We start from the raw sequence: 14,822 nt of genomic DNA, 5'->3' as shown, positions 1-14,822 counted from the left end.
TGCTTCCTTGTGGGACGCCACAGCTCACTGGGAGGGGGGGGGACAGTGTTCCGTTCACTTCCACCATCTGTTCTCTCCCCTCCAGGTAGGATTGCATCCAGCTCACTGATGTGCTATCAAAACCAATAGCTTTAAGCTTGTTAACCAGTATGGAGTGGTTCACGGTGTCAAAAGCCTTTTGGAGGTCCAGCATGACCATGCCGCAGTATTTTCCAGCATCCACCTCGTGTTTGATGTGGTCGCTCAAATAGAGAAGGCATGTGTCAGTGGAGTGGGATGTTCTGAAACCAGATTGGAACTCGTACAACAATTTATTAGTGGCAAGATACTTTTCAACCTGTTCATAGACTATTTTTTCCATCACTTTCGAGATGGAGCTTAGAATAGAAATAGGGCGGTAGTTGCCGGGTTCTAATTTGCTCCCTTTTTTGTACAGGGGGGTTACTTTGGCCAGTTTAAAATCTCTGGGGACCTGTCCTTGTTTGATGGAGAGGTTAACTATGTGGGTGATGACTGGAGCTATGGAAATGGCTGAGTCTCTGAGAAATTTGGAGGGAATATTGTCATGGCCAGTGGCCTTGTGGGGTTGGAGGGCACTCAGTTTCTTAAGTACCTCCTCAGTTGTTACCATTGTCATTTTAAAATCATCTTTACAAACACCTAGGTTTTTGTAGAAGCCTTTGATGTGCTCTACACCAAAACGCCCAGAGTGGGAGGGCAGTTTGTTAACCAGCATTGTTGCAATGTTTGTAAAGAAGATGTTCAAGTGATTGGCTACATCAACCTTGTCAGTGATGAGGGTGTTATTTGATTTGATGTTTATGTTAGTAAACCTGGTTTTAAGTTTCTGACCACAGCCTAGTTGGTTGTTTAGTAGCTTCCAGAGCTCCCGAGGATTGTTTTTGATTTCCTCGGCTTTATCATTGATAAAGTTACTTTTGGCTGATTTGGTCATGGCAATTACACCGTTTCTTAGCTTGTTACATTGGGTTTTAAGGATGCACAGTTTGGTTTGGAGATCACTGTCGAAGCGCTTAGCTAGCTTGGACTTGCATTTAAGAAGTTCAGAGCATTTGTTGTCTCTGGCTTTCATTGCAGTCAGTATGTCCGAATTCATCCATGGCTCCGAGCGGGTTTTGACCCTGATGGTTCTCAGAGGAGCCATGTTGTTTAGTACTGTTGTAAATTTGGTTTTAAAGCCAAGCCATGCTTCTTCGACTAGTGAGCTCCTGAGCACATCGGACCAATCCAGTCTCTCCAGTTCTAGGTTAAAGGCCTCACTAGAGTAGGTTTTGAGGTCCCTAGATATGACTGTTTTGTGACAGTCAAATTTTAGTTTCTGTATTTTGCGGGTACAGAAAAGACTGCTCCGAGCCTCCTTCTGCAAGTTCTGCAGTTCCACCAAAAGTGATCCAGTTCACTTTTAAAGACTTCCATTCTGATGGAAAACGCAGGAAGGCTCAATGCAAGACATGCGACGCTCAAATCAACGACAAAGGAGGAAGGAACCACATCAAACTTTGTCCGCCACTTGAAGACGGCGCATGAAGCCAAGTAAGTGAAACCTACTGCCAATATAACTAAAGCTAACGTTATTAGAAGTGTGTCCGGGTGTGCATGTGTGTGTTGGTGGATATTTATGTCGTTAATAAGACAAACAATGCCACTCACCACTGTCGCGAACGTTGATAGATGTGACTGCACTGCATACATAATAATATCCATGAGAAGAAGAAGAAGAAGATGGTAGCAAGCCCTCCGTTTTCCAACACTTTCTCACTTTTCATTAGATATATCCAGTCGTCAGCAGGATGAAGCTGAACTTCATTAACTCCCACGCAAAACCTTTATTCCTTCCCCCTTTTAAATATATACTATAGTTGCATTTATAGTCCACTCCGTGTTATTATTTTTGGAACGTGGAGGATTAGGACCCCATGCCGGCAAAACAAATGCACGTGGAGTACTATAGGCAGCTAAATTTGTGCCTGATGGAAAATGACGTAATATTAAAATGCTACAAAACAAACGTGCATGCACGTTAAGAGATTATTTTGTGCTTTAAGCCTATAGGCACTGCTGCAGTAATTTTACTTTATAAAGGTGTGTGCAATATGAGTGTGCATGCATGCAGTAATTGCTACACAAAAATGACACAACTGTATAGTATAAGTATTTATTGTTTTCCTTCTGTTTCAGATATGCAGAGTTTGATTGATTGATTGATTGAAATATTTATTAACAGTTTGTAGAAGTACAGTACATTTCAATCACAAACTCAATACAAAGACTGTTAACTGTGAGTGGACGACCCAATTAAGCGTTACACTTGTTTACAACAGGGTCCACATTGTTCAATTCATCAAAACATTTAGAGACATACAAATAGACACTTCTATGTCGTTAAAGAACAGAACAGGAATTCATCATATAGGAAGCAAAAGGGGAAAAGATACATAAGTGAGGGGAAAGGGGGGGATTCAGATTTTACAGGGGCCAGTTTCGAATTGCAGCCGTCCGTAGGTGCCCTTTGAGAGCGGTTTTGAAGGAGTCAAGGGATTCACATGTCTTAATGACTGTTGGTAGGGCGTTCCACATTTTGGTGGCATAGGAGTGAAAATAATGTAGTCCCTTGTTTGTGCCGAATCTGGGTTGCACATGGTTTGTTGCACTCCCTCTGGTGTTGTGGGTGTGGACTTCGTTTACATTAAGGAAGTATTTAGACAGGTACATGGGTATCTTAGTGGTGTATCGAATCTTGTGGACCAGACCCATTGCAAGATGCTGTACTCTGTCGTCGACCCTAAGCCATCCCAACCTGTCAAAGTGGGCAGGGGTGAGGTGGGTTCGGGGGGTGAGGCAAAGTAGGGGCCTGACCAGTTTGTTTTGGGAGGTCTGGAGCCTTGTTTTAAGGTTTCACGTTTCACGTTGCAGAACAGACAATCATGGTCAAAAAGTAAATCATGCACTTGATAGTTTTCTTGTACTAGGAAGGGTCGAGGAAGGGTTAGTAATTGTTCGGAAATGTATTTATATATTTATTACTTGCATTTTACAACTGTATGTAAATGGGGTTAGGGTTACCCTAACCCTAACCCTAACCCAATTTCTTCCATCCCAGCGAAATACAAATTACAAAATACAAAAAAGTGTTTAAAATACGTATTTAAAATACATGTATTTCAAATACTGCCCATCTCTGCCCATTTGCCTACTTTATAATGAGCCAGGAATCATCAACCGTACTGGGACTTTGCTTGAGAAAACTCTCTTCAACCAATCCTAACTTTTACCCAAGGTGAGACCAGGAGTATACTGACATTACAAACCACAAAACAGTTGTATTACTGATCATTAATTGAGCAACTGTCTCGGGGTAGGAAATTATTTACCTGGCTTACCATAACCTGCTCGTCTGTCCGTTTGACATAACTTCAACAGTTCTCTCTTGGCCCCGTATTTCTAGCTGTTTTCAAACTATTTCAAACTATTTAGAACTGTTGTATGTCCTCACCAAGTGGGACGAGTTGTCTGCCTCACTTTGGGCTCGTGTTCTGTGCCAATAGAACGAGTACCCCCCCCCCCCACTGTGGACAAACTGTTCAACTACATTATAGGGGCGTCTTAGTGATTCAGACGGTGGTTAAGAACACCATCTCATTATAGGGGCGTCTTAGTGATTCAGACGGTGGTTAAGAACACCATCTCTGAAAACACGGATTGATGTGAAAACAAGTATAATTGGTGGGGAAGCCGTTGTGAAAACACATTAATGTCATTCATGCTTTGAAAATACAAAGTGGCACTTAAATACGGAAATTAGGCTAATCTCACGATTTACAATGAGTAGCGTAGCGATCACTATGGTTCTTACTCCATGACGTCACCCAGACGCTCCGTCCAATGGGCTCGCAGCAGCGGCCGGCGAGCACGGCGGCGGTACATATAAATGCGTGAGCTCCGCGCGGACATCTTTCATTTTGCCGTTCTGTCTTCGTCCGAACTAAAGATTTAACGGGACTCGGTTTGGTATCGAGATGCCGTCGTCTTCGTCGCCCCGCGTCGCCCCCCTCCTCCTCCTCCTCGCCCTGCTCGCCTCCTCCCTCCTGCCGGCCGCCCGCTCCAACATCGCCGCCACCTCCTACGACAACCGCAGCCGCGACGACTTCGCCGACCTCTCTGCGCTCTTCGGCTACATCCCGCCGGGCGAGGGCCTCCACGGCGCCCTCGTCCCGGCGTGGCCCGAGGACGCCTGCGAGCCCGTGGTCCCGCCGCCCTCGCCCCGGGGCTTCGTGGCGCTCATCCGGGGCTCCGGCGGCTGCAACTTCGACGTCAAGGTGCTGAACGCGCAGCGCGCCGGCTTCGAGGCGGCCGTGGTGCACAACGTGCGCTCCAACGTGCTGCTGCGCATGAAGTACAGCTGGGACGCGCTGGCCTGGGTCCGCATCACCATCCCCGCCGTGTTCGTCAGCGAGGAGACGGCCGAGGCGCTGCGGCGGAGCTACACCTTCGAGAAGGGCGGCCGCGTCACGCTCACCACGGACGAGGGCCAGGCGGTGGTGGTGGTGCTCGGCAAGACGGGCATCGTGACGCTGGCCGCCTACCTCACGCTGGGCCTGTGGAACCTGCGCACCAACCTGCGCCACGTGCACGACAAGTACCCGCGCATGACCGTCCTCGTCATCATGGTCTACGTGGTCTGCGTCATGGTACACGTGGTCTTCGTGTTCGTCGACCAGCTGACCATCGGCAACTGGCCGGAGGAGGCCACGTCCTGCTACAGGACCTGATGGACCTGATGGACCTGAAGGACCTGCTACAGGACCTGATGGACCTGATGGACCTGAAGGACCTGCTACAGGACCTGAGAAGAGTCGCTGGGAGGAAGGGTCTTTATAGATGAACGGAAGTGACGAGTGTGGGTCATGACCGAAAGAATAAGGTCGCGGGCAAAAGCGGAGTTCAGACCGGTCAGTCACACGACAGAGTAGAACCGCTGCTCCTTCACCTGGAAAGGAGCAGCTGAGATGGTTCATCTGTTTAGGATGCCTCTCGGGCGTCTTCCTAGGGAGGTCCTCGAGGCACGTCCCACTGGGAGGACACCCCTGAGCGGTTGAGGGTGGATGGATGGATGGAAGTGACGAGATATGGTCCTGCTGCTGAAATTCTGCTATGAGCTCCTAAATGGTCTTTTTTACAGCAGGCTCTGAAAGAGGCCTCCCTGGAATCTGACGACCAATTTAAGCAGGACTATGGAGGCCTCTTCCTCAGCGATGGGATGACGTTGCTGCCAGCCAATCAGAGCAGCGCACTGCCGAAAACCGCATAACTTACAGAGGACGCAGCGACTAAGAACGGCACTCACAAAAAGAGGGAATGTTATTTCTAGATCCATGGAGACTTCCAGATTAAGGATTGGTGAATACAAACCTCGGCCTTGTCTAAAACAACAATATCATACCTCGAGGTGTCTTGTGAGTGCTTATAATTCCGAGGAAAATACGATCAGTTGACAGTCACAAGCCGACGGCCAAAGTGACGAATGCTTTCTTATTAGGATATGAAAATGCAGATTTGATTTGCCTCTAAACATGACATTGTAGTTTTATTTAGTTTAGATTAGTTTTGGCTGTAGTGTAGCATGCCACTAGGACACAGGACAGAGACAGTGGGGGCTGTAGTGTAGCATGCCACTAAGACACAGGACAGAGACAGTGGGGGGGCTGTAGTGTAGCATGCCACTAGGACACAGGACAGAGACAGTGGGGGCTGTAGTGTAGCATGCCACTAGGACACAGGACAGACAGTGGGGCTGTAGTGTAGCATGCCACTAGGACACAGGACAGACAGTGGGGCTGTAGTGTAGCATGCCACTAGGACACAGGACAGACAGTGGGGCTGTAGTATAGCATGCCACTAGGACACAGGACAGACAGTGGGGCTGTAGTGTAGCATGCCACTAGGACACAGGACAGACAGTGGGGCTGTAGTGTAGCATGCCACTAGGACACAGGACAGACAGGGGGGCTGTAGTGTAGCATGCCACTAGGACACAGGACAGACAGTGGGGCTGTAGTGTAGCATGCCACTTAGACACAGGACAGAGACAGTGGGGGCTGTAGTGTAGCATGCCACTAGGACACAGGACAGAGACAGTGGGGGCTGTAGTGTAGCATGCCACTAGGACACAGGACAGAGACAGTGGGGGCTGTAGTGTAGCATGCCACTAGGACACAGGGCAGAGACAGTGGGGGCTGTAGTGTAGCATGCCACTAGGACACAGGACAGAGACAGTGGGGGGGCTGTAGTGTAGCATGCCACTAGGACACAGGACAGAGACAGTGGGGGCTGTAGTGTAGCATGCCACTAGGACACAGGACAGAGACAGTGGGGGCTGTAGTGTAGCATGCCACTAGGACACAGGACAGACAGTGGGGCTGTAGTGTAGCATGCCACTAGGACACAGGACAGACAGTGGGGGCTGTAGTGTAGCATGCCACTAGGACACAGGACAGAGACAGTGGGGGCTGTAGCATGCCACTAGGACACAGGACAGAGACAGTGGGGGCTGTAGTGTAGCATGCCACTAGGACACAGGACAGAGACAGTGGGGGGGCTGTAGTGTAGCATGCCACTAGGACCCAGGACGGAGACAGTGGGGGCTGTAGTGTAGCATGCCACTGTGTCCAGGTTCGTGCATCAGTAGTGAATCAGAAGATGTTACAAATATTTAGGACGACCGTTGAGCCGATTCTGCTCTATGGCTCCGAGACATGGACACTTTCAAAGAAACTAGAGAAACGTTTGGATGTCACTTACACCCGCCTTCTAATGAGAGCACAGCATCTGTCTTGGAAGAGCCACCCATCGATTGATCTAATATACGGCAACCTTCCCCGTGTTTATTCACTGGTCCGATCCAGAAGAACACAGTTTTCCGGCCACTGCTACAGAGCCGACAATGAGGTTATATCTTCCTTTCTTCTCTGGAGTCCTGCCTCAAAGCAGACCAGAGGTAGAGAAAACTGTGATACCCTGATGTCATCGCTAGGGACACATGATGTCATCGCTATAGGGACACATGATGTCATCGCTAGGGACACATGATGTCATCGCTATAGGGACACATGATGTCATCGCTATAGGGACACAGGCATCAGTATAGGCAGGAAACTGGGGATGGCAATGAAGGACCGGGAAGTCTGGCGTGGCGTTGTGGAATCCATGATCTCAACAGGAAGTCTGGCGTGGCGTTGTGGAATCCATGATCTCAACAGGAAGTCTGGCGTGGCGTTGTGGAATCCATGATCTCAACAGGAAGTCTGGCGTGGCGTTGTGGAATCCATGATCTCAACAGGAAGTCTGGCGTGGCGTTGTGGAATCCATGATCTCAACAGGAAGTCTGGCGTTGAAATCCATGATCTCGACCGCGGTCGAAAAAAGATGATGAGATGTTAAAAGGACTGCGACAGGATTTAAGTATGGACGGGGTTTGTTTAGAATGGTATTCCTTCCATTTTTGTTAATGCATTTTAGTCATTTTTTTGAAGGGCGCTGGCCCCTCCTATGCACAGCTTTGTGTGTGTGTGTGTGTGTGTGTGTGTGTGTGTGTGTGTGTGTGTGTGTGTGTGTGTGTGTGTGTGTGTGTGTGTGTGTGTGTGTGTGTGTGTGAGAGAGAGAGACGTGTGTGAGCACGGAATGTGATGATTTGATTGGCACCCCTAACTTATTTTTTTGTGTATTTACGGTTTGGATTACGTAGCTCTGCTTTGTCTAGAGCAGTGTGGTCCGGGGACCCCCAGGGGTCCTTGAGGCAGTTCCAGGGGGTCCCCAGCTAAATGATAGTTAGGAACCAAAATGGACCCTCATGGGTCTGTAACTCTGAGAGTGTAATCAATCAATCAATCAATCAATCAATAAATCAATCAATCAATCAATCAATCAATCAATCAATGCTTCTGAACATCTACTAATTTTGACTCATTATTCTTATTCTTAATAATAAAATCACACCTGTGTTCGCTCTTATCATTATCAGTGTTGGGCAGTAGCTAGCTACAAGTAGCGAAGCTACATAGCTTACTACATTTATCAGTAGCTTGATGGTAGCTTCACTCCTTTTGAACCAAGTAGCGTTTTTTGTAGTGTAGCTATTTTTAGACCCAAGTAGTGACGTAGCTTTCAACAAAAGCTACAAAGTTACAAATTTACTGTTAAATAAAGTTTTGTGGGGGGAAAAAATCCCTGGAAAGAAATCCATGATTGGTTGGTTTAGATAAGAAGAGTCTGACACAAACAAACAGACCACCCGCATTCTCTAGTCTAAATCCCTGTCTCTCAGCTGGTGCGCAAATGGCTAGGCTGTGGCAATAATAATAATTTAAAAAAAGAACAAAAAATAACTAAAATCGTTCATTTTTTGGAACCATGAACTTTAGTTCAAAATGTTGAATTATGAACTGAATTAGTTCCTTTAATTTTTTTTTACTGTGAACTGAACTATAGTTAATAAAAAAAATAACTTTCCCATCACTGAACACATGAATCAGCCACACTGCAAGGTACATTAATACAAGTAAATGTGAAAAAGTTGACACCAAAAGCCAGACTTGTTTGTTTTTTAATAAACAACCAAACTCAGCATTTTTGTCTGCCTATTAGGCTATTTGTTCGGTGGAAACTTGATCATGAAGTTGATAAAAAATATTAAAAAAAAAGTAGTGTCCATGTAGCTAGCTACTTTTGCCATGTAGCTTATAGTGTAGCTTGCTATAATTATCTGGGGATAGCTTTGTTGTAGTTGAGCTATATTTAATAGAGAGTAACTGGTAGTGTAGCTTACTACATTTTCCAAGTAGCTTGCCCATCACTGATCATTATACATCAACATACATAATCTCATGAACTGTCTGTCTGTCTGTCTGTCTGTCTGTCTGTCTGTCTGTCTGTCTGTCTGTCTGTCTGTCTGTCTGTCTGTCTGTCTGTCCCATCCATCCATCCATCCATCCATCCATCCATCCATCCATCCATCATCCAGTGAGAGTTACACATCTCCACCACCAGGGGGCGAAAGACATTAAGCCAACAGCGCCTGGATCCTTCATTGCGCATGCGTGAAACACTTTGACCCGGGGGAAGTGTATGGTCTTGTCTTGCATCATCACGTGACCGCCAGTAAGGCGTTATGAACAACAAAAAGGCTGAGTTTGTGTCTTTAATATTCCAGTAGGAACAGAAAGATAAAACGAGTCAAATGAAGGACATTTTACACACATATATATAAGTTATACGTGTATTTAATAGACATTCTGTATTACAGTAGGAACAGCAAGCTTTACACATGATATTAGTTCATGTTACATTAAGTCCGTGCCAGTGAAATCATCTCGGCTCACTGAAATCATCTCGGTAGTTTGGAAGAGAGTCTGTTATTGGTGTAAATGTCTCCTAAAGGAGGTCAAACGAGTCCAATGGACTCTGTACGGCTGGAGATACATGAACACATGACGTCAGTGGTGGGAGAGGACATATTGTGTGTTTTGGACAAACAGCGGCGTGGTGCTGATGGTTGTTGTTGTGGGAAGAAGCTTGATGGTGTCAGAGCGTTTGTGTTGGAGCGCCTCAGTGTGGCCGCGGGGTGGATGTGCAGCCTCGTCCAGAGAGAGATGGAGACGCTGGAAACTCTGCTGGAGAAACGATACAAAGTGCTGGAGGTTGATGTTGATGTTATGGACATCGGTCTACACACTGCAGGTATGTGCACGTGTTACACGTACACACACACACACACACACACACACACACACACACACACACACACACTGAGGGTTACTGAACTCTGAACGGTAGCATATACTCAATTCCCCTCAGAACTATGTTCCCTCACAGGGACGTGCACACATAGACATCAAAGGGGGCTTCAGCCCCTGCCCTTTTACCCGTCTGTAAAACAACTGTAATAATAATAATAATGAATTGCATTTTTATAGCGCTTTTCCAAGTGCTCAAAGCGCTTTACAATAGTCCATTCATTCATACATTGGGAGGTGAAGCGGCGAACAGTCGACGCCAGCGTCCTCACTTCCCACCCCCAATCCAACCCTTGATGCTGAGTGTCAAGCAGGGAAGCAGGTCCCATTATTTAGAGTCTTTGGTATGACCCGGCCGGGGATCGAACCCCGACCTCCCAGTCTCAGGGCGGACACTCTAACCACAAGGCCACTGAGCTGGTGACTGTCCTTTTACCCGTCTATAAAACAACTGCCATTTTACCCGTCTGTAAAACAACTGTCCTTTTACCCGTCTGTAAAACAACTGTCCTTTTACCCGTCTATAAAACAACTGCCCTTTTACCCGTCTATAAAACAACTGCCCTTTTACCCGTCTGTAAAACAACTGTCCTTTTACCCGTCTGTAAAACAACTGCCCTTTTACCCGTCTGTAAAACAACTGTCCTTTTACCCGTCTGTAAAACAACTGTCCTTTTACCCGTCTGTAAAACAACTGTCCTTTTACCCGTCTGTAAAACAACTGCCCTTTTCCCCGTCTGTAAAACAACTTCCCCTTTTACCCGTCTGTAAAACAACTGTCCTTTTACCTGTCTGTAAAACAACTGTCCTTTTACCCGTCTATAAAACAACTGCCCTAGCGCCCCTCGAAACTGTATAGAGCGTCGCAGTCCCTTCCCCTTTCAGAACAACCCAGGCCCAGGAAATTAATCCCAATGCATTTTTCCCATAGGCATTTCTTATTTTTTTAATTTAAAGACCTTTTAAGCGTCGTACGAAGCCAACTCTTGTCGTGACAAATCATGACAACAAACAAAAAAATTCGGGCCAAACAAAGAATTAGAAAGTAGAAAAAAACACTTTTTTTGTTGTTTTTCTTCTTTGTAATTATTTGTTTGGTCCAAAATATTGTGTGTGTTGTGTGTCATGATTTGTCACGACAAGAGTTGGCTTCGTACGACGCTTAAAAGGTCTTTAAATAAATAATTTAAGAAATGCCTATGGGAAAATTTCCTGGGCCACTCGTTGTTCTGAAAGGGGGAGGGACTGCGACGCTGTATATAGGAGGGGCTAGCGACCCTCAAAAATGCAATATCGCGGCTTCAGCAGTAAAAGTATTAAAAGGACGGACCGTCCGTCCACTATTCCTCCAAGGCCCGCCCAGTGAAGAAAGAGTCCCATAGCCCAGGGGTTTGTCCTCCAGGGCCCACCCAGTGAAGAAAGAGTCCCATAGCCCAGGGGTTTGTCCTCCAGGGCCCACCCAGTGAAGAAAGAGTCCCATAGCCCAGGGGTTCGTCCTCCAGGGCCCACCCAGTGAAGAAAGAGTCCCATAGCCCAGGGGTTCGTCCTCCAGGGCCCGCCCAGTGAAGAAAGAGTCCCATAGCCCAGGGGTTCGTCCTCCAGGGCCCACCCAGTGAAGAAAGAGTCCCATAGCCCAGGGGTTCGTTCTCCAGGGCCCACCCAGTGAAGACAGAGTCCCATAGCCCAGGGGTTCTCAACGTTTTTGGCCGGGGACCCCCGGAAATGCTTTGGCAATGTCTCGCGATCCCCGCCCCTCTAACTAACTAAGCTAAATGTAAAGTTCAGACATTAAATTGTTTTCTTGTCTCTTTTCTAGATGTCTTGCAACTCCCTGTGTGTAAAGAGGAGGTTTTCACTGAACAACTCCCTGTGTGTAAAGAGGAGGCTGGTGGGTCAACGTTGACATTACTAGCAGTGAAACGTGAAGATGATGATGATGATGTCAACAGAGAGACGGAGTCTGTAGCCGGCACCTCAACTGAACACATGAAAACACAAGCTTACATAAAGTACTGGGTACGATCACAACCAACTAGCGATGAGCTGCTCCTCTCTTCACACTGTTCTGAATCTGACAGTGATGACTGGGAGGAGACCAGTGAAGGTCGGTCAACTTTAAACACACTGAAGTCACACAAGACACAACGTGTGGAAGGACAAAGCCTGTCTTTGAGCAACAAGCTGTCCCAGGACCGCATATCACCAGAACAAACTCACTCCATGAGGACTCACACAGGGAAGAAACACTTTATTTGTACAGAGTGTGGAAAATGTTTTACTGAGAAGACAATTCTGACAAGGCACGCACGGACTCATACAGGGGAAAAACCCTTTACTTGCAAAGTTTGTGGTAAAGGTTTTGCTTATGGTGGTGATCTAAAAACACACATGAGGACTCACACTGGGGAAAAGCCCTTCAGTTGTACAGTTTGTGGTAAAGTTTTCGCTCGTAGTGATACTCTAAGGATTCACACGATGACTCATACAGGGGAAAAACCCTTTACTTGTAATGTGTGTGGTAAAGGTTGTACTCATAGTGGTGATCTAAAAGCACACATGAGGACCCATACAGGGGAAAAGCCCTTTACTTGTCATGTGTGTGGTATAAGCTTTGCTGTGAGTGGTTATCTAAAAAAACACATGATGACTCATACTGGGGAAAAACCCTTCAGTTGTACAGTTTGTGGTAAATGCTTTGCTCAGAGTGGTGATCTAAAAGCCCACACGAGGACTCATGAAAGGGGAAAGCCCATAGACTCATGAGGACTCATACAGAGGGAAAACCCTTTAGTTGCAGTTAGGGGCAAATGTTTGAAGTTAATGAGGAATCATACAGAGGGAAAACCCTTTAGTTGCAGTTAGGGGCAAATGTTTGAAGATACTGAGGAATCATACAGAGGGGAAACCCTTTAGTTGCACATCTGAAGATAATGAGGAATCATACAGAGGGAAAACCCTTTAGTTGCAGTTAGGGGCAAATGTTTGAAGATACTGAGGAATCATACAGAGGGGAAACCCTTTAGTTGCACATCTGAAGATAATGAGGAATCATACAGAGGGTAAACCCTTTAGTTGCACATCTGAAGATAATGTGGAATCATACAGAGGGTAAACCCTTTAGTTGCACATCTGAAGATAATGAGGAATCATACAGAGGGTAAACCCTTTAGTTGCACATCTGAAGATAATGAGGAATCATACAGAGGGTAAACCCTTTAGTTGCACATCTGAAGATAATGAGGAATCATAGAAAGGGAAGAAGTGGTTAGTTGTATAGTAATTAATGCACATTTTCCCCATGAACCCATTTGAGTTTACACATGATATAACACATGATATAACACATGATATAACACATGATATAACACACAGACACTTGAATGATCATTCCTTCTAATCTTGGATGACAATGACTAAGTGATAGATACTAAATCAGTATCAATCAATCAATAAATCAATATCTGACAATATCAACATGACTGATTAAAGACCACAATTTAGTTTCTTCATCTCGATTATATTTTGTAATTTAAACCTAAATAAATAAAAGTTTGGACATTTGTCTTCGGTAGATTATTTCTCCAACTGTTTTAGACATTTACCTTTTATACCGTTGGATGTTTCTGACATTAATCTTTATACGTTTGGAAAGCCTGTTTATTGATGTCCAGCTTTGAGGGTTTGTGTAAAACACAACATTGTCCTAACATTTAATGCCTTTGATAATGAATGGCCAGTTATTAACGTTTGTCCCAACAACACAAACATTAAATGCCATTTATAATGAATGGACAGTTTTGAGATTTTGTGTAAACACAAACATTGAAGACAAAGGTGAGGACGCAAATTCTGATTGGCCGGAATGAGAAGATAAGAGCTCACTTCACAAGGGTGTGATTTTTTCCCCCGTTAAAATGTTTACCAACGTGTAAGGAATATGTATTTATGAGATGAGCAACTCGGTTATTTTGGTCATTTCTCAGAATATGATTCCCCATAATTTGCACCAACACCTTGGTTTTTACAAGGGGTGCGTTCGGAAACGCACTGGTGTGCTCTCTTGTCGTCCGTTTATTCAGTGCACTCAGTGCGTTGTCGTTCTAAAATCCAGTGCGCTGTGCACCGGGTGTGCCAAGTGCACGCACTGAGCGACCCTACCCTCAGGGTAGCGTCGCTCAGTGTGAACGGTGTGTTGTAACTGGTCGTTCGTAAATAAGGCACACTGAACGCACTCTGTGACGTCACCGCCCACCACACTCAACAAACTGACCACATTCCCGGTGCGCATAGCCGAACGCACCCAAGAGCATGACCAGACCTTTTTTGGCTTTTTGGGGTATTTGTGTTTCTTTCCATTTAAATATATATTGCTTTTCTCCTCATTTTGTTTTGAATTATTGTGCAAATAAACTGAATCATAGTCATCCTTCTTGGTCCCCTTCCTTATTCTGAAAGTAGTGTGAAATAATATGAATTCAAAAAGCCCAAGTTTATGGTGTTTATTTATTGTTGTTTTAAACCAGTATTCAGAAAATGTGTTAATTCTAGTAGGAAGCAACCGGATAGTTTTACTGTAACTAAAACTACCTTAAGGAACAAAATGATATAAAAACATCAATCTCTGGACATTCTGTATCAAATGTGCAAGAGAGACACAAGCAGTGGTCTAAACTCTAAACTCTAAACTCTAAACTGTAATGATGTGATTTATTTTTTGGTACCATTTTGGTGTTTTAATATACTCAGGGTTCCCCAATACATTGGTGCCGGCACTGATTCATCACAAAGTGATCAAATATGTGACTACTGAACTATTAAAGTAGCTTCTAAGTCCACATTAAGACAAATTATGATGTTTAAAAAAACAAATATTGTAGAGATTTGGAAACTTTTAAATGAGCGTTTTATTTCTGATTGTGATGATTGTGGGAGCTATTAAGTATTTGTGCTAATTCAGTATTTTTTCTATATAATTTAATTAATTATTTTTTTTATTATTTAGTTTGTTTTGCT

The sequence above is a fragment of the Protomyctophum bolini genome (genome assembly GCF_963924005.1).
Source record: "Protomyctophum bolini genome assembly, chromosome: 6".
Taxonomy (NCBI): Eukaryota; Metazoa; Chordata; class Actinopteri; order Myctophiformes; family Myctophidae; genus Protomyctophum; species Protomyctophum bolini.
The sequence above is the reverse complement of the archived record's forward strand: the minus strand, read 5'-3'. Positions refer to the sequence as shown.